The 21,308-nt window shown below is 34.8% G+C and overlaps 1 pseudogene; it reads left to right on the forward strand.

The window, feature by feature from the left end:
- The first annotated feature begins 268 nt into the window (after window positions 1-268).
- Window positions 269-2,265, forward strand: LOC143608490 (exocyst complex component EXO70C2 pseudogene; annotated as a pseudogene).
- The last annotated feature ends 19,043 nt before the right edge of the window (window positions 2,266-21,308 follow it).

A 21,308-nucleotide genomic window follows, 5' to 3' on the forward strand; every position in this document is an offset into this window, starting at 1 on the left:
ATTTGATTATTTAATAATCATAAAACAATATGAATATCGCATCATGTAAGGTTGATTGATTAAGCGTCGTTCCATATTCTAAATTTAATATCGAGGGGAAGAGAAACGGAAACAGAAAAACATAAAAAGGAAAAAGTTAGTAATACTAGCCATTCTTCTCTTCTCCATCAATTTCCAAAACTATACGTCTCAATAATTAATCTCTCTTTTTTATGTGTTTTTTCTCCCAACCAATCTTCTCTTGGATCTTATTAATTTCTCCATTTCAATGGAGGATAAACCACCGTCGTTTGTTTCAGAAGACCACGCTAAACTCTTGGACAACACAGATCGCCTCATTTCCCAACCGGATGCTCGTCTCGTCGAATCTCTTCATTCCTTTGCCAACTTTTTCGATGCCAAAGTCCTTGAATACGAATCCGGTTCCAGGAGATGGATCCAGCTTCAGGAGGATGAATCCACGTGTTTTCTGCAATCCGTTGATCGAACCGCCAAGCTTATCAAATCATTGATATCTAGTACTACTTTTCATGAAAATGAAAATGCAAACTACGCGGTTGCTGTTAACCGCATGAGCGGAATTCAGCAGCGTGCGTTGTCTATATTGGAGGTTGAATTCAAGTCGATTCTCGATGATTACCAAACGTCCTACGATAGAGATCGCTGCCACGAAGAAGAAGAAGAAGAAGAAGAAGAAGAAGAAGAAGAAGCGAAACCCAAACAGCTATCTTCTTCTGCAAGCAATGTTCAAGACGCAGAATTACCCGATCAAGATGAATTCCTAGGGTATTCAGATGAGATGATATCGCATTTGAAAAAGTTGGCCAACGGATTAATAGGTGGAGGCCATGAGGCGGAGTGTAGTGAGTTGTATTTCTTCGTCAGACGAAACGCAATGGATCAAAACCTGAAGCTTCTGCGCTTTGAAAAGTTCTCCATTGACGAAATGCAGAAGATGCAGTGGGAGCCGATACAGAAAGAGGTGTCCTCGTGGATGAAGATGTTCAAAAACTTTTGCACCTCGCTTTTGCCTAGCGAGCGGAGGCTGGCGGGCGCTGTGTTTACCGCCCACACCGCCATCGCAGATACCTTGTTCGACAGTCTAACACGAAATGTCCTATGTTACTTTCTCAGCTTTGCAGAAGCCGTCATGATGACGAAACGATCGGCTGAGAAGCTGTTCAAGTTTCTTGACATTTATGAGGCAATTCGAGACAATGTTCCCGAGGCGGAGAAGTTGCTGTCTGGCGATTGGCTGCCGCAGATCAAATCCGCAGCGTCATTGATCAACACCATGTTAGGGGAGTCTATTTTCAATATTTTCATAGAACTTGAACACTCGGTGAAACCAGACACCGCTAAACAACCGGTCCCTGGAGGCGCTGTGCATCCTTTAACTCGTTACACAATGAATTATCTGAAATACGCGTGCGAGTATAGTGAGACGTTGGAGCAAGTATTCAGAGAGCATAAAAAGATAGACTCAGACACGAGTAATTCTCAAGAACAGTCGCCATTCCAATGCCAGTTAGCCAAGATCATGGACCTGTTAGATGCAAACCTGGAAGCAAAGTCAAAATTGTACAAAGATCCCGGGCTGAGCTTGATTTTCATGATGAATAATGGACGATACATACTGCAGAAAACCAAAGGGACGGGTGAAATGCGGACGCTGTTGGGGGATCCATGGGTTCGTAAGAGGTCGTCGGATCTAAGGAGTTACCACACGAACTACAAGCGAGAGACGTGGACAAAGCTGTTGCAGTGTCTGAGTCATGAAGGATTGAGTGTCAACGGGAAGGTGATGAAGCTGGTGCTCAAGGAGAGGTTCAAAAGCTTCAACGCCATGTTCGATGAGATTCACAGAACACAGACTACGTGGGTGGTGAGTGACGAGCAGCTTCAGTCGGAACTGAGGGTGTCAATATCGGCAATAGTTATTCCGGCTTATAGGTCCTTCATGGGGAGGTTCAGCCAGGTATTTACTCCAGGAAGGCAAACGGAGAAGTACATCAAGTACCAACCGGAGGATATAGAAACATGTAACGAAGAGCTGTTTGATGGGAGTACAGCTCAACAAAGCAAGAAAAGATAAGAAGATAATTAATCAAGAAACATCATCATCGTCTTAAGAGTTGAGCTGCATCCCCTAATTAAGATATCAGGGGACCAAACAAGCATATACATTTGCATGCATCCAACTTATGTGGCTCTTTTTTTTGTGCAATATATCATGTATTTCTTTTCAATCCAACTCTTTCTTTCTCTCTCATATTTTATGAATCCGTACGTAAGATTGATTTCATAGTTAATGACAATAATAGTATTATTAGATAGGATACACACTAAGAAAAATGTTCTCCAAGAACACACATGCATATGAATGTTATTCCAACACAACATATGCTCAAGACCTTAGCCCGCAGCCCGGTAAGGCCCCACTAGTAAGCACAGGTCACCAGCCCAATGCTTCACATTAAGCCCAATGCACAAACAAATATAAAGAATTCAGTATTTAGTTAAAAGAGAGATACAATTTGAAACAAATTACTAAAAACTAACTTGGCCTGGGGCTTAACATAACTATATATATATATATATATATATATGATTGATTTCTTTTGAGAACCACTTTGAGTTTTAAGAAATCGAAAGAACTCAACGTAACAATTTTTTTGTTCGAATTTTTTTTACGCATGTGTAATACGTAAGTGTAAGTGATGTACAAAAAAATACGGTATTTTTTTACACACCGAATCGACTTTTTACACATATGTAACTAACGTTTAAACTTGTGTAATTATCAAAAATACGTATTCTCTCTCCTACTTCATTTTTTAATTAAATTTAATCTCAGCCACATATTTCATATCATTTAATTAAATGTGTGGTTTAAAATTGAGTTATTAAAGTTCTTAAAACTCACCATGGTTCTCAAAATAACCCTCCCCTATATATATATATATATTATAGTATAAATATCTTGGTAACACGACACGTCTAACATAACTAAAAACAATAAGAACAATTAATATGACAGTAAAAAAATTTAAAAGTTAAAATACGTATTTTAATTTTTATAAAACTATGTTGGTTTAATAAATGTATGGTGTTATGAAGGGCTCGCTCAAGCTCTTTGAGGTTCTAAAACGATATCTTAAGCCATGTAAAAATGTGAAAGATTTCATCATATGCAAATCAAAAGTGAGTTAGTTTCTCACACCTTCCTAGACCTAATTCAGTTTAATGCGGCAATCACACACACCAATCAAAATGCTAAATTACAAATGTATAATTGTTAATTTGTTTTGGAAATAGGGGGGGGGGGTGTTAGGAAGTGGGAGGCTAAAGCCCAAGCTGCATTTCACTATTCTCAGGGTCGGTTCAACGATAACGAAATGAGATTTTGTGCTACTTTCATGACAATTGTGTATAAAAAAATTAAATAATAAATAAAAAGGTTGCTAAAAACCGATCTCAAACTCATGACTTACAACCAAGCAACACACAAGTTTACCACAAAACCAATACATAATTTTAAGTTTACTCTACCAATTATAATATATTCGTATTTAATATATATATTGATTTGATGACCTTAACTAAGTATGGGCCTAAAGCCCTTATTTGATTTTGTTGGCCCATAGGCTGGCCCTGACTATCCCTAAAATCGACCTGATGTTTGCATGTCATAGATGGTTAAGCATGTTGAACTCGTTTAAACACAATTTTTATTTGTGTAATTAATATGTCAATCCGTTTATGACCAAAACTCGTTTACCCCAAACACTAACTTCATGCCATGTAATGGACTAGCTCTCCAATTTATGAACATTTAGTACCATGGTATTTACCTTTTATCATTTTATATATGTTTTAAAAGTAGTAATAATAATAATAAATGTAATTAAAAGGTGTTGTGCGAAGAGGGCGTGTTGTTTAACTTTTAACCCGTGACAAATACACAGGTTTAAACTAAAAGATAAAACAAGACACCTTTTGACCACCGTCGGCCAAAGACTAGCTTGTTACTTTTTTTAATTAATAATGTGGCAACAAAATCCAAAAATAAAAACAAGAAGCAGTTTGACTAAAACATACAAAACGCAACCCACCATGAAATGAAGTAAACACAAACCAAATCCGATGCATGCTGATGGTTTGTTTATTATCTGAAAAGTGAGAGTAAATAAATAAATGTGTGTTTAGTTAATTAAGGAAAGGGCAGTCAACGGGGAACAAAACGTCATGGAGGCAGGCAGGAAACAAAAGCTGAGAAAGGGGGTGTGGTGATGTCTGCTTACTTTGTACATCATGCATACTAGATAGATACACGTACTGCCCATCGCCATTTACCATTACCTTCTCTTTATCAAAAGCTGCCTCATGTCCCCTTCTATTTCACACCTTCCTTACATATTATTTTTATTAATTACTTCTCCATTCACATTTCTGTTAACCTAAGTATTTCCATATAATTTGGTGGGTATTGAGCTTTTATCTTTTGCAATCATAAACAGTACTGTTAAGTGTCACAACCAAACCGAACCGATCACAAAATTTGGAGCACAATGTAAAGATGTTAGCTAGGCTCGAGTAGTAGATAGACGTCATATATATGAATCAAGGTATCATCACAAAAGTAGATGTGTGGGGGAATATATATCTTTAAAGGCAAATATACTATTCTTATTGACAAGATGAATAATGCAATCATAATATTCAGATACTTGGTGTACCTAAAGTTTCATACACGTTTCTTTACAAGTTACTTTACAAATTAACTTTTTACATAAGAGAATGGTATCAGAGCCATGGTGGTTAACTGGTATCATTGGAGAAATTCAACACTTGAAAATAAATTTATGAATATCCTAAAAGATAAAGATACTGTTAAAAACAGTATTGAGGAAGAGTATGATATCCCTCATAATTTAGATTTATTAAATAAATGGACAATTCCAAAGGTTGATTATAAACTAGTTTATAAACTAGGAACATTTGAAAGAATTGGTTTAAAACAGGTAGTAAAAACTACTGAAGAAACGATTTCTCTTAATAAAGAAGATATGATAATAAAACTCCTTAATAACAGAGATTTAGAAAAAATATAAAAAGATAAATATAAATTTATACATATAGGTTTGGTTCAAATTGCTTTCAAACCACTGACCCTTGAAGGGTTACCAGAAAGCTTCATAGCAGCTTTAAGGAATGGTAGAAATTTAAACTGGAAACAATCCCTAGTAGGAATAATTCAATCTAGCCTGGCACATGGTCCAGTCTATTTTAACGTATATCCTAATCTACAGTTATCACTATCTGATGTTAATATTACAGATGCTCTCACTTTAAATGTCAAAACCCATGGATATAATTATGCTCCAGGGTCAGAAGTGATGTGTATTTGCTATAGAATATATTATAAACCGTTATTTACTTTGAATCCCCATTGTAGGATGGTTGATAAACCATTAAATGAAACAATAGTTATAGAAACTAATTTTGGAAAATCTAATATTACAACCAGAAGAAAAATAAAATGGGAAGAAATAAATTTTCCAGAAAATTGGGTAATTAATAATTGTACTCCTTCACAACAGTATGTAGATAATAATCCATTAGAAATAATACAAACAAATGAAGGATCTATCCAAATACAATTTGAAAAAATAAATCCTAGAATAACTAGATCTTTGTCTTCGAAAGCTTCGTCTCAACATATATCCCCTTTTGAATATACTGTTAGAAGTCCATCTAGAGCTTCTACTTCTCAAATCAGAGAAGAAATTCCTGACAGGAAAATAGAGGAATTAAGAATAAATTCTGATAATATAGTTAGAGGAATATTTAAGCCTCAAGACCCAGAATTAACTGAGTCTGAAATGAATTTCTCAATTTAATGGATTCTGGAAAGAAAATAGATTTTAGCCAAGGTTCTTTGGCAAGAAAACAAATTTGTGAAGAATTTAAATTAACCAAATGGGAATCGTTTAGAAAATGGTTCTTTAAAAATTTTGAAAGTCAAGATTTTGAATTCTTTCAAAAAGAATTTTATGATGAACGAAAAGAACAGAATAATATTATTCCGTTTGTTCCATGGTTTTTGAACAAATATACAAATAATATGATTTCAGTTATACAAAGAGAATATAATATAAATGGTCAAATCCAAAAAACAAATTTTCCTCCACAATTACCTTTTAAATTAGAAAGAGATAATGAGGCAAGATATTACCAAGCTTTTCAAAAATTACTTGAGGATGATACATTGCCCATAACAATTATGCATATTAACAATCTTTTCAGACAAAATAATTATACCAATATATGTTTGGTTGTTATATGAGAACAATTAGGTGCTTTAAATAACACAATAAATGAACTTATAAAACATTCTTTAAATAAAGATAAAAATAAGGATGGAGAAATTATAGCTACACCATCTATTCAGCCTCCTCCAGAGGTAAAAGATTTTAAATTAAAATCTAACAAAGAGATTTCAAAATTACTTGATGATAAGTTAAAAAATCTTGGAGAAAAAATCCAATCTTTACATATTAATACATTATCAGAAGAATTTGCGGAATCTATAGATAATAATAATTATCAACAAAAGATAAATGAAGAGATTAATAAACTCCAAAAGTTTGCTGAAAAACCTACTCAAAGATTATATTATTATCCTAGACCAACTCCCCAAGACGTACTAATAGAAGAACAAGAATATATTGTTAATAATTCCTATCATGGAAAAAATATTTACGAATGGAATATTGATGGTCATACAGAAAGACAAATTTATAATGTTGTCCATAGAATGATGATGTATAGTACAATTTGTAGAAATAATGGCAATAATGATACAAACATAGCTAGAATGATAGTAGCTGGGTTTACAGGTCAATTAAAAGGTTGGTGGGATAATTATTTATCTCAACATGATAGAGAAGTCATACTAAATGCAGTTAAGGAAGAAGATAATGTCCAAAAGCCAAATGCTGTCTACACATTAGTAATTAATATAATTGAACATTTCACAGGAAGATGGTCTGATAATTCAGAAAATATCAGAACTCTTTTACAAAACCTTAGATGTAGAACTCTTACATCTTTTAGGTGGTACAAAGATACTTTTTTAAGCAGAGTTATGGAACTCCCAGAGTCCAATAGTACTCATTGGAAATCCAAATTCATAGATGGTTTGCCTCCTTTATTTGCTGAGAGAATTAGAAAGGCTCTTAGAAAAGGGGAAGTTAACATAAATTATGAAAATTATACTTATGGCAAGTTAATAGGTACTTGTATCCAGGAAGGATTATCTTTATGTAATGAAATAAAATTAAATCAACAAATTAAAAAACACTCTCTTAATGAAAAGAGACAGTTAGGACAATTTTGTTCACAATTTGGAATGGAAGAAATCCATGATCCTAAGAATAAAAAGGTTTTCAAATCACAAAGAGCTAATAAAGTTTACAAAAGAAAACAAAAGAAAGAACAAAGAAAAGAAGATAGAAAATTTAAGAGGAAAAGAGATTTTAAACCTAATAGACCTTTTATTATATGTAAAAAATGTGGTCGTCCTGGACACAACGAAAAAACTTGCTGGGTAAAAAGAAAAATTAATAATTTAACAGATGAAAAGCTGAAAGAAACTTTATCAAATATTTTGATAAATTCTGAATCTGATTCTGAATCTCAAGAAATTTCATCTATTGAAATGAATAATATTCATATTTTAGAAAATGATAGTTTAACATCATCAGATGAGGAATGTATTCCTTGCAGAAATGGTGAACAATGTTTAAACTCTTCTGATAAAGAAGAAGAAAATCTCTATCAACTTATTGCTCAATTTCAAGATATGGAAATAAATGTTATTTCTAATAATATACTGGATCTTCTTAAAGTCATAAAAGATTCTGAAATAAGAGAGAGAATAATTTCTCAAATGATAAAAGAAAATCAGGAAGAAACATCTGATGAGAAAATTTCTCAAGATTTTCAACCATATACTTTAATGGAAGTTAAGAATCAACTAAATCAAAAATATAAGGTTAATAAACCAGTTAGTATTGAAGAATTAAGAATTGAAATTGATAATTTAAAATTTGAGATAAAAAATTTAAAAAAGAATAATGAATATCTTGGAGAAAGATTAACAAGAATAGAAAAAGGAAAATCCATTGACAATAGTATTGAAGAAGAAGAAAATTTCTTGTCTGTAATTGAAAGGATAACGTCACAAAAATGGCATATAAAAATTAAACTGTTAATAAACAATGATTTCACAAAAGATTTGATTGCTCTAGTTGATAGCGGAGCAGATTTAAATTGTATCCAAGAAGGTATTATACCAACAAAATATTTTCAGAAAACAACTCATAGACTTAGTTCAGCTAATGGTGAACCTTTACAAATTAATTATAAACTGCCTAAAGCTTATATTTGCAATAATAAGATGTGTATAGCTAATAGCTTTATTTTAGTCAAAAACCTTACTAATCAGATTATACTTGGAACACCTTTTTTAAATCAAATTCTTCCTCTACAAAGGGTGGATAAAAATTCAATTATTGGAACATATGAGGGGAAACAGGTAATTTTTAATTTTGTTTCTGAACCAATCACAAGGTTCATAAATAATGTAAAAGAATCTTTGTTACAAGCAAAAGAGAATCAAATAAACTTTCTTAAACAAGAAGTAAATTACATTACAATAGAAGAAAAGCTAAAAAAATCCTAAATTACAGGAAAAAATAAATTTAGTCCAACATCAATTTTCTTTACAAATATGTAATGACCATCCTAATGCTTTTTGGGATAGAAAGAAACATATTGTTTCTCTTCCTTATGAAGAAGACTTCAAGGAAAGCCAAATACCTACGAAAGCGAGACCATGTCAAATGAATTCTGAATATTTACAATTATGCAAAAAAGAAATAAAAACCTTAATTTAGAAAAGTCTTATTAGACCCTCTAAATCTCCTTGGTCCTGCACAGCTTTTTATGTAAATAAACATTCTGAACAAGAAAGAGGAATTCCAAGGTTAGTAATAAATTATAAACCATTTAATAAAGTTTTAAAATGGATTAGATACCCTATTCCAAATAAAAAAGATTTATTGGATAGATTACATAATGCTGTAATCTTTTCAAAATTTGATTTAAAATCAGGATACTGGCAAATCCAAATAGAAGAAAAGGACATGTATAAAACTGCTTTCACAGTTCTAATAGGACATTATGAATGGAACGTAATGCCATTTGGATTAAAAAATGCTCCTAGTGAATTTCAAAATATTATGAATGATATATTCATTCCCTATAGTGATTTTATCATCGTATATATTGATGATATCTTAGTATTTTCAACAAATATTGAAACACATTTTAAACATTTAGAAATATTTAAGAATATAATAATCAAAAATGGTTTGGTTATAAGTAGACCCAAGATGGTTTTATTTCAAACTAATATAAGGTTTTTAGAACACAATATTGAAAAAGGAAATATAATTCCTATTAACAGAAGTATAGAATTTGCTTCAAAATTTCCAGATGAAATAATTGATAAAACCCAATTACAAAGGTTTTTAGGAAGCTTGAATTATATTTCTCCTTATTATCAGGGTCTAGCAGATGATACTGCTATCTTATATGATAGATTAAAAAATAATCCTCCTCCTTGGACTAAATATCATACTAAGGCAGTCCAAAAAATTAAACATCAAGTAAAAAACCTACCATGTTTAATGTTAGCTAACCCAGAATGGGAAAAAGTTGTTGAAACAGATGCCAGTGAAATAGGTTACGGTGGCATATTAAAACAAATATCTCCAATTGATAAGAAGGAATTTCTTGTTAGATTCCATTCAGGAAAATGGAATAAAAGTCAGAAGAATTATGCTACTATTGCTAAAGAAATCTTAGCTATAGTCAAATGTGTTTTGAAATTCCAAGACGATTTATATAATAAAAAATTTATTATAAAAACTGATTGTCAAGCTGCTAAATATATGTTTAATAAAGATTTTAAACATGATGTCTCCAAACAAATGTTTGCAAGATGGCAGTCTAATTTAGCACCATTTGATTTCGACATAATATATAAAAAAGGTACTGATAATAGTTTACCTGATTATTTAACAAGAGAATATCTTAATTCTATTCTGCAGGAATAATGGTGTATAAGGGACCCCTGAGAATAATTATTTCATCAATAGATAGAAGAATCAATTTTTATAATCAAATGAGCACAATGCATGCTTTTCATATCCATAATTTAAACATGGATTTTTCATTATCATCTCACCAAAAACAATTTCTTTTAAATTACGAATGGCAGCAATATAACTGCTACAAGGATCGAATTGAGATTCTAAAGGAAAACAGGAAAATAATTTCTTGTGGATAACTTATATTTTATTTCAGGTATGTATCCTCGTGGAAGAGGAAATTATTTTCATTCCTCTAATAGAGGAAGAGGGAGAGCTAGTCAAAATAATAGCAGAGTAATTGCGCAAATTGGGCAACAAAGGCTAATAGCTGCTAATATCGCAAATATTGCAACCACTTCTAGTAATACTGGAAGTAATGAAAACCAGGATTCTTTATTAGAAGAATTCCTTTCATGGAAAAACTCCAGAAAAGAGGCTAATAAACCCTCATATGTGAATATTACTACAGAAGACCCAGATGATGGAGCATATAATCAGACTCCATACAAGGAGATAATATTGCTCCTAGAATTTAAAGATCTTAAATATAAAGATCAACCATGGATTTTAATCCAAAAATATATGGATACAGGATCATATCCTGCAGGATCTTATAAACCCAGATTATATTATGAGACGATTCTACGATCTACAGAATCTTGTGAGATTACACATTACAATTCGGGTAATACCCAGATTTACAATTTCAGCAAAGTAATAATTAAACAGATAATATCCGTTGAGACATGGGGAACATCTCCTCTTAAAGAGAGAGAAGTTTATCACCCTGAATCTAGGGCACCATTAAAATTTAATTATTGGGATTATATAGAGGCATTTAATAAAGCCTTTTTATATGAAAATTCAAAGAAGAAGCATTCTTGGTTCTTCAAAATATGTCCACAAGTTTATAACTTGGATATTCCAAATTGGTTTAATAAATGGTGGATGTCATATGGTCCAGCTATAAAAATTCTACCTGAACATTATAAAGGATTTTTTCAGAAATGGTCTGAAGTTTCTCCAACTCTAATAGAAATGGAGTATAATAATATAAATATTGAAGGAATATCTTCATTACATTATTTCACTCAGTTTGGAATCCCTTGGATCTGGAAGTGGTCTCCAGAAGTTGGTTATACCCAACAAAATATCCCATATTTAAGAAGGACTTTTTATACAAAGTTCTGGAAGAAAATGAATAAAATAGATGATCAAGGTAATATTGAAGGCCAAGAAACGATAGACTTAATAAAGTCTACAATTGAAGAATATGAAGAACAAATACGTTTGAAACAACAGAAAGAGGCTCCTAGTCCATTCAGACAAATTGTCAAGAAGATTCAACTATCAAATGATCAATTATCAAAAGATGAAATTATTCAGAAGTACTTAGAAGAAGTCAAGAAGGACCTAATTAAAAACCTTCAACCAGAAAAAAGGTCTGATATGTCTATAACATCTTCAGAAAATAATGAAGCAGCTGAAGATGCTCAAAATGTTTATGAAGATGAAGAGCTTGATGAAGAACTTCTGGAAGCTGAATTAGCATCGTTAAAGGAATCCCTGACAACACAGAAAGACAAGAAAAAGATGGTCCAATAATACTAGATAAAGAAGAATCTACTTTAATAAAGCTGACTACTTTAATAAAGGAGAATATGCTTTTATAAAGCAGGCTGCTTTACTCAATTATAGCAGACATAATTATGAAGACTTTTGAAAATTTTCAAAAAACAGAATTATTGTAAATTATTGTAGTTTGTTTGTATACTGAGACTCTCATTATAAAAGGAGCTCAGATTAATTCAGGGAAGACACTTCCTTCTCTAGTATCTATAACATCTTAGCTATTGTAAAAATTCTCTCTATTAAATAAAAAGTCTGAAGTTTGTGAAGACAACTTAATCTACACATAATCCCTTTAAAGGTTAGTATACTTAACTTTTCTTTATTATTATTTAGCTTAATGACAAGCTAAATCCCAAAGTGTTGAATTAACCCAGATGATATAAGTCATAAACCATGACTCAAAAAAAAAAAAAAAAAAAAAGTCATGGATGAAAAATTTTTAGGTTGGTTCTATATTAAAACAGGCATAATATTAATATCGTGGTCGAATTATGGTAGCCCGTTTGTTGTCGTGTTGATTAAAGGCGTTTCTAGGGCGTGGCCTGTACTGACCGCATGTTAATACTATTAGCCAGTTGAAATATGGGTAAAGAAACCATAGTACCTAAAGTTTTATACACGATTCTTTACAAGTTACTTTACAAATTAACTTTTTACATAAGAGAATGGTATCCATAATATTCAGATACTTGGTGTATATATATATATAGTAACAATCGAGATTGATGTGATGGTTCATATATATTCTTAAAACTCAACTCTTTCCACGGCCTAAAGTAGAGGTGTTCAAAAAAACCGGTTATAGAACCGGTTTGGTCGGTTTAACCGAAAACCGGTTAACAGAAAAACCGGTTATTAAAAAACCGGTTAGACCGGTTATTGAACCGCCGGTTAGTACTTCGGTTACTCATTCGTGGACAAAAACCGGTTATTGAACCGGTTAGTAAAAAAACCGGTTAAATTTAAAAACCGGTTATTAAAAAACCGGTTAACCTAAAAACCGGTTAACCGGTTAACGGTCAAAAACCGGTTAACCCTAAACCGGTTAGGTTAACCGGTTTTTGACCGTTATAAAACGGCCATATGACCGTTTGGGTCCTTTTTTGCCCGTTTTTTCTTGATTTCTAGCCGTTTTTTTTAACATTTTACCCCCACAAACAACTATATATAGTTTAGGTTGGGTAGGTTAGCTCACACTCGATTATACAACTCTACTAGCTCTAAACGTTTATTTCATACGCGATTATTTTGTTATCTCACACTCAATTATACCACATTACCACTCCATACGCTCTTATTTCGTAGTCGTTTATTTCATACTCGTACTCGTTTATTTCATACTCGATTATACGCTCTTATTATCATGGCCTCCCAAAGTGCTGCTTCATCCGTCAACATGGGTGCCTCGAACACAGACATAACGGTCGTTCGGATCATCCCCACGAAACGAAACCAAGATGTGTGGCAACATTTCGACCTATGCGAACTGTCTAACGGTCGCCAAAAAGCTCGATGCAAGCACTGTTTGAAGTTCTATGCCAAAGATGCAAACTCCACTTTAAAAGCGTATATACAACAGCGCTTTTGCAAGGCCTTGAAGGACGAAGCGGGAAGTAGTTCGCAGCCGGAGATGACGAATCAAGGAGGGGTGTTTACGTACGACGTTGAAGCGGTACGTCAACAGTTTTCAAACTTTGTGATTCAACAAACACTTCCTTTCAACCACTTCGACAACCCTCAATTCACGGAGATGATGCAAAACTATGTTCAACCACGCTACCAACACGTAAGTCGTTCGACCCTTAGAAGAGATTGTCTTAAAGCATGGAAAAACGCTAAATCCGAACTAATTTCATACTTTTCAAACTTACAAACTGGTGTAAACTTAACAACGGATGTTTGGTCGGTACCACATGGTTCGCCCGACTCATACATTTGTGTGACGGCTCATTGGGTTGACCCCGAGTCGTGGCAAATGATGAAACGAACCGTTGCGTTTCAATTGTTTGATTACCCGCACACGGGTAGAAATATTTTTCAAATCTTGGATAAAGTCATTCGACAATACAAAATTGAAGATAAAATCTTTTCAATTTCGTTTGATAACGCGTCCAACAATACGGCCGCGGTTGGCCATTTAAAATTAAAGTATAAACCTATTTGTGATGGAGCGTTTTTTCATAGCCGATGCATTGCACATATTATCAACTTGGCCGTGCAAGATGGGTTAAACGTGATCGAAACGCAAAGAAACAGTTTTAAAAGAATGTTACGAGATGTTTTTAGCAACAATAAAACATTTTCAAGATACAAAAAATTTTGTGTAAAAGCTAATTGTCAATGGTTGGGGCCAAATTGGGATTGTCCAACAAGATGGAACTCGACTTGTAATATGTTTGAGAAAGCCATCCAACAAAAAGAATCATTAATTGCGTTTCATCAAATTTTGTCAAGTAGGGGTAAATGTGCACCATATGATCCTAGAAACTGGTTATTGATTGAGATCGTTACGGAGGTCCTTCAAATTTTTAAATCTTGCACAACTAGTTTATCCGGGGTTTACTATCCAACAAGCCCCATTGCTTTACCAAAAATTGCTGTCATGTTCACAAAGTTGAGTGAACTTGATTGTAGGGGTGCACCTTATTTTGATATGGGTGTAAAAATGAAAGAAAAATTTAGAAAATATTTTCAACAACTACCCGCTGTTTTGACATGTGCTGCTGCGTTAAACCCTTGCATCAATGTTGGTGGTGTTGAAGCTTTAATAGAAAAAATTTGTGATGAGCTTGGGTTAAACGACGATCAAAACCCCTATTATAGCCAAACTTTAAAGAATGCTTTCAACACCACCTTGTCAAACATGTATGATGTCTACCTTACAAAATACGGGTCGTCTTCCCAAATTCATGACTCGTTAAGAGCTGTTGCCCAATCCCAATCCCAAACCGACCTTGAAATGGGGATGTACTACATGATTTGGGAAGACTCCGGTAAACGTCAAAGGGTAAACACCCCAAGCAGTGAACTTGGAAGGTATGGTGGTACCAACTTTGTGAAACACATGACTCCGGATGAATTTAGAAGTCTTGATTTGCTGGCTTGGTGGAGAGGTAAGGAGGATGAGTTTCCGATCCTCGCCGCCATGGCCAAAGATTTACTAACGGTCCAAGCTTCCACGGTAGCTTCGGAGTCTGCTTTTTCTGTTTCTGGCAGGGTTATATCGATTAGGAGGACTCGACTCACTGCACCAGCTATAGAGATGTCGATTTGCTACAAGGATTACTTGGACTCTTTAGATAGGGCACAACATCAACGCTCACTCGAGGGGGAAATGGAGTATGAAGCGGGCTTGTATGAAGACGAGGTCAATGAAGGACACACTCAACCAATGACCGATGAAGAAGCCGCGTACGACGATTACCTAAGAAATAGCTCGAGATCGGGTAGCGAAGAAAATTAGTTAAAGAAACAGCAAACATGGAGGCAAATCATGAGTAAGAAACAGCAAGTTGTTCATGTAATCGTGTCTAAGCATTCTTTTTCCTAATATGTGCTCTTATTTACTTGTTGATTTGGATTTTTCTAATTTAGTTAAAGAAACAGCAAACATGGAGGCAAATCATGAACAAACTGCGATTGGGAACAACAGGAGCATCTGCTAGTTCACGATTTAATGTTTGTATTTTTGAGTTAAATCATGAACAACAGTTCTTGGCAGAGATTTCTTCAGTGTTAATGATTTAATGTTTTTATTTTTGAGTTACGAATATGCGATAACGATTTAATGTTTGTATTTTTAATGTAAAAACTATAAATGAAAGTTATGTGTTTTTAATCTTTGGTTTGTTGAAAACACATTCACCAACACACACTCATACTCATCTTCCAAGCAAAGAACCCTAACAACGAAAGCAAAGAATGGCTTCGGTCAGTCCGTTTTGCCTTATAGAGTTGTAGTTACCGGTTTGTTAATACTGTGAAAAAATAATGGTCTTCATTAAGTACAAAATATAAAAAACAAATATTCGTATTTGAAACCGCGAAATTTAAAAAAAAATAAAAAATAAAAAAAACCGGTTAATAAAAAAAACCGGTTAATAAAAAAACCGGTTTATTAACCGGTTCTAACCGGTTTCTAAACCGGTCCTAACCGGTTAGACCGGTTAGGGTTTTGACAGAAAAAAACCGGTTATTAACCGGTCCGGTTATTAACCGAACCGGTTTTTTTCCGGGCAAAAAAAAACCGGTCCGGTTAATAACCGAACCGGTTTTTTAAAAAAAACCGGTTTGTGCACCTCTAGCCCAAAGTCAAAATCCTATTATTTGAGAGAACAAGTTGATGTTTCATTAAAATAACTTTTTTATATGTTCTAACGGATGACCACCTTTTAACTCTAATTAGATGCGCTAATATAAGATTTCTACACATCTTTTAAGCGACATCCATTTTATGAATCCTTACATTACCATATTATATTATTAGTTACTTTTTATATGAGTAAGTTATTTATAAAAAAAAGTTAATTAAATTATTATAATAAACAAATACTTTGTTAATTTGTAACAATGTATTTGAATTAAAAATTATATATAAATAATAAAAACAGGGTACAAAGTTATAAAAAAACATATTTCTTTAGATTTGAAATAGTATATCCGACGCTAAAGTAGGGCTACCGGTAACGAGGCCTTACAAGTTGGTATCAGAGCAAAGTTCGAGAGATTTAAGCATCCTATATGCTTAGACTCGAACAGAGAATGGGATTAAAGTAAGAAAAGAAAGAAGATGCCAGTTCAAGATAGCCATGTGTCACTCAAGCAAGCTCAGTAAGGGTAAAGAGTATGGTAAATAATGTATGTTAATGTTAGCTTAATTGCTAAATGAAGAATAAGCGTAGGTTAGGGATAGGATTAATTGATTTTGATTGATTAACTGTTTAAGATTAGAAACCAGCACAAATGAAATCATAAAGGGAAGTATTTTGAACCAGAGGAGTAATGCAAATAGTTAATTACACTTGATCAACGTCATTAACTACTTACCTTACGAATCACGTGCTAAATAATTCCTCGAGTGATGACGTTTGTGTTTTCCCTTTTAGAATACGATGGCTGGAACGGGAGGAAATGTGGGAACTGGAGGTCGCACTGGATGTCGTGGCAGGCCTCGTCGTGTCCAGCAACCTTCGGTGGAAACAGCTTCTAACACCGAAGATGAAGGAAGCGTAGCTGGAGAAGACCAGAACAACAACGAAGAGGTTCAACTTGGCCCTGCAGTTCAAGCAGCCATTGTTCAAGCTGTAGTTGCTGCTGTGAGGAGCCTGAATCCCGAAAGATCTGCTGGAAGCCGTGAACGAACTGCTGAAGGGGCGGGTGGTGATGGTAGGAAGGATGGGGAAAGAGAAAGAGAGGCCTCAAGTGAGGATAAGTCTGTGAAGGTCGATGACAGGAAAAGGGGCCGAGATGGGTGCAACTATAAGTCCTTCAAAGGATGCGACCTGCCAAAGCTGACTGGGTTGGGAGACGCAATCGCTACTCTCCAATGGATAACCACAATGGACAAGAAAATTCGTATTAGCGAATGCCGTCCCGACCAAGCAGTGGGTTATGCCACTCAGTCATTTGAAGATGAGGCTATGTACTGGTGGGAAACTGTGGAACAAAGGAAGACCCGAGAGGAGATTAAGGCAATGAGGTTGGATGACCTGAAGGAGTTAGTGATGAAAAGGTTCTGTGCTGATGCTGAGGTTGAGAGGGCCGAGATGAAATTTCTGAATCTGAAGGCGGACAAGATGACACATCATGAGTACACCACTGAATTCAACCGCATGTCTAGGCTGGTTCCTGACATGGTGACACTGAGGCGAAACGGATCAAGTGCTACATCAGGGGACTTCCCCAGAAGGTCCGCATGTTAGTCAGGACTAGCAAACCTGCTACCTTTGACTCTGCAGTTGACTTAGCACAAGTGGTTTATGATGATCTGGCGGCAGATGATGTGGATGTGGAAGATGAGGAGGTTGAAATGAAGAAAAGGAACCCAGCCCTAAAACCAAGTGAAGCTGATGAAGAGAACCCACGTGAGAAGAAGGCAAGGGAAGAGGAGTTCACTGTTTGTGAAAAATGCGGGAAGAAGCACCCAGGAGAGTACCGAATGGGGTTAGGTGTTTGCTACAGGTGTGGAAGAACAGGACATTCCTCTTGGGAATGTAATGATTACCATAGGTGTCACAACTGTGGAGGACATGGGCACCTAGCAAGGGATTGCAAGAGGCCGAAGGAAGGACATGAAGCAGAGAAGGGTGCTTGAGGTTTAACAGTTTCCTTGTTATGCTTAGAAAGACCGTTCAAGAAGGCTAGTTACTAGCCATAACGCGTGTTTTTATGTATTATTTAAAGCTTAGACTGGCGTTGTTTGAATTAATTATGCTAAGAAACTATTATGAGTTGATTTTGATTATGAATGATTATTGTGTTGCGATAAAAGTTATTTTTAGACGATAGTGTTAAGTAGAACGAAACATGGTCCCTTGGAAGGACGAAACAAGACTTGTAATACCGGGGGTCTCATGGACAAGCTACCTTAAATAGCTAAAGCACATGAACACAGCTCGGTAACTGCAAGTTAGGAGTAAGAAGGGTGACCCATAAAGCAAAGACGATCCAAGAAAGTGCGTGAATGCAAGAAGTGTTCCTCCTACAAGGAATAAGCTAGTCCCCGAAACCTCTTTAAGGAGGGAAGACTTGTAACATCCCAATTTTTCGTTCGGATAATAATAATAATAATAAATATGACATGATAAGTAGGCTTTTAGATGGACTTAATTATGGACCAAAAGGGAAAGATGGGCCTTAGGTCCATGGGCTTAAGGGAGTATAAATACCCCTTAAACCCTAATCCTTTCCATTATTATCAATCTCTACACCATAGCCTACACCTTAGAAAACACACACAACACCGTCTTACAATCCGAACCAAGATCCAAAGGCGAGAACCCGAGCTTGTTGGTGCTAGATCGTCGTGACGAACCAAAGCAACATCAAAGAACAGCTCGTGTTCGTAGTTCGACTCATTTACGGTACGTTTATATCGAGAACTTGTTCGTTTAGGTTTGGATTAGTCTAGAAATGATAGATCTGTGTTTGTATGGTAAAAACGAATCCAACAAAGCTAAACTTACTGAAAATGGTTAAGATTTGATGGGTTAATCGATTGATAAACGAACCCGTAACCCTTATGCCTAAATCGCACCCTTAAAACACGAAAGTTTGGCTGATTTGATGGTTAGGGTTTGTAGGCGCTGGTCAGACGATTCTGTTGATACCAAAATCGTGAGATTTGGTTAAGAAACGAAGGTTTAATTGCAGATCTAAGATCTGTTGACTAATCTGTGTTCTTGACGATTTTGACTTTGACCCTTGAGTCAAAGTCTGGATAAGAACTATTGGTGATTAGTTATGGGTGATTCTTTAGCTAGTTCGTTATGGGAGCTTAGCGAATCAGAGGGTGATTCTTTAGCTAGTTCGTTATGGGAGCTTAGCGAATCAGAGGGTGATTCTTTAGCTAGTTCGTTATGGGAGCTTAGCGAATCAGAGGGTGACTCTTTAGCTAGTTCGTTATGGGAGCTTAGCGAATCAGAGGGTGATTCTTTAGCTGATTCGCATAAGGAAGCCTAACGAACTAGGCTTGATTCTTTATCCGATTCGTTAAGGAAAAGGGTAACGAATTACCCTTGATTCGTTAAAACCATCCGTTAACAGAGATAACGAATTAGAAAGTCCAATTCGCTAAGACCAAAGTAACGAATTAGAAGCTTAATAGAATGACAGAATGGTCTCTGGACTTAGAAAAGAATGATTTAATTACATATTAGCCCTTGGACTTTGATAAATTATGAAAGATACCTTTAAAAGGTTAACGAGTAACGATTAACTAACCGGTAATGATTCAATGAAGTAAAACCGGCTTAGACGCGTAAGACTGATTAAGTAGCAATGAGAGTGGCTAGAGTGGTATTTGATATTCAATTATTTAACAGTTAGACGCGCACAGCTCGAGAAGGAGTAACCGTTAACAGAAGAAGTAGCTGAGATCAGGTGAGTTTCTAGCCCCATTTCCTTGTTATGTTTTCGGGGCTGTGTGCATACTCTATGTGATCAGTTAATAAACTTATCATAAGTGATAAGTTTATGCCCTTTGTGATATATGTGTACGGTATGAATGATTGCTTGTCCGTACGTGAACGATCTTCGGATACTACATGTACCGTTAGGTTATAAATAAAGATATGGATATTTTATGAAATGCAGGGATGATTACTTGTCGATACGTGAACGATCTTCAGATATTGCATGTATTGCCAAGGATAGCTATGATTGTCTCCTTATATGGATATTAAGTGATAACTTATATACAGAGTTCCCTATACGGATAATATACAGAGTGTTCCTTTAATGGAAAGCCCCGTGTTCCTTTGATGGAAAGCATAGTGTTCCTTTAATGGAAAGCATAGTGTTCCTTTAATGGAAAGCCCTGTGTTCCTTTGATGGGAAGCATAGTGTTCCTTTAATGGAAAGCATAGTGTTCCTTTAATGGAAAGCCCCGTGTTCTTTTGACGGAAAGCATAGTGTTCCTTTAATGGAAAGCATAGTGTTCCTCCTATGGAAGTATATAGGATGTTCCTTCTATGGAGAATATACATATAAAGTGTCCTTCTATGGAGAATATAAATAGTAGGGAAATAGTAATAGTTCTTTTAATAGATATTATGTGACGTCCTCTTATGGATAATTATACAAGGTTAAGATATGTATGTATGTAATATATGTGTATGTATTGTATGTCGCCTGATTAACTAGAACTCACTCAGCATAGCTGACTTTTAGTATGCACGCAGGTGAATATGATTAAAGAGCTAGCATGAGGTTGGCACATGGCATGGATCGAACGGCTGGCATTTGAAGATGGAAGAAATGATGTTTTAATGTGATGATTTATGTTATGGTTTTAAAGAAAAGATTAAATGTTTTGTAATAAACAGTTATATTTTTATATTCCGCGAAAGTTTTAATAAACTCTGATTTGTAGAACTGTGTTTACGAGTAAATCCGACGCTAAAGTAGGGCTACCGGTAACGAGGCCTTACAAGTTGGTATCAGAGCAAAGTTCGAGAGATTTAAGCATCCTATATGCTTAGACTCGAACAGAGAATGGGATTAAAGTAAGAAAAGAAAGAAGATGCCAGTTCAAGATAGCCATGTGTCACTCAAGCAAGCTCAGCAAGGGTAAAGAGTATGGTAAATAATGTATGTTAATGTTAGCTTAATTGCTAAATGAAGAATGAGCGTAGGTTAGGGATAGGATTAATTGATTTTGATTGATTAACTGTTTAAGAGTAGAAACCAGCACAAGTGAAATCATAAAGGGAAGTATTTTGAACCAGAGGAGTA

Source organism: Bidens hawaiensis, unplaced genomic scaffold, assembly GCF_021521415.1.
Source record: "Bidens hawaiensis isolate Kalapana, Puna unplaced genomic scaffold, B.hawaiensis_p1.1 tig00419376_1, whole genome shotgun sequence".
NCBI classification, from domain to species: domain Eukaryota; kingdom Viridiplantae; phylum Streptophyta; class Magnoliopsida; order Asterales; family Asteraceae; genus Bidens; species Bidens hawaiensis.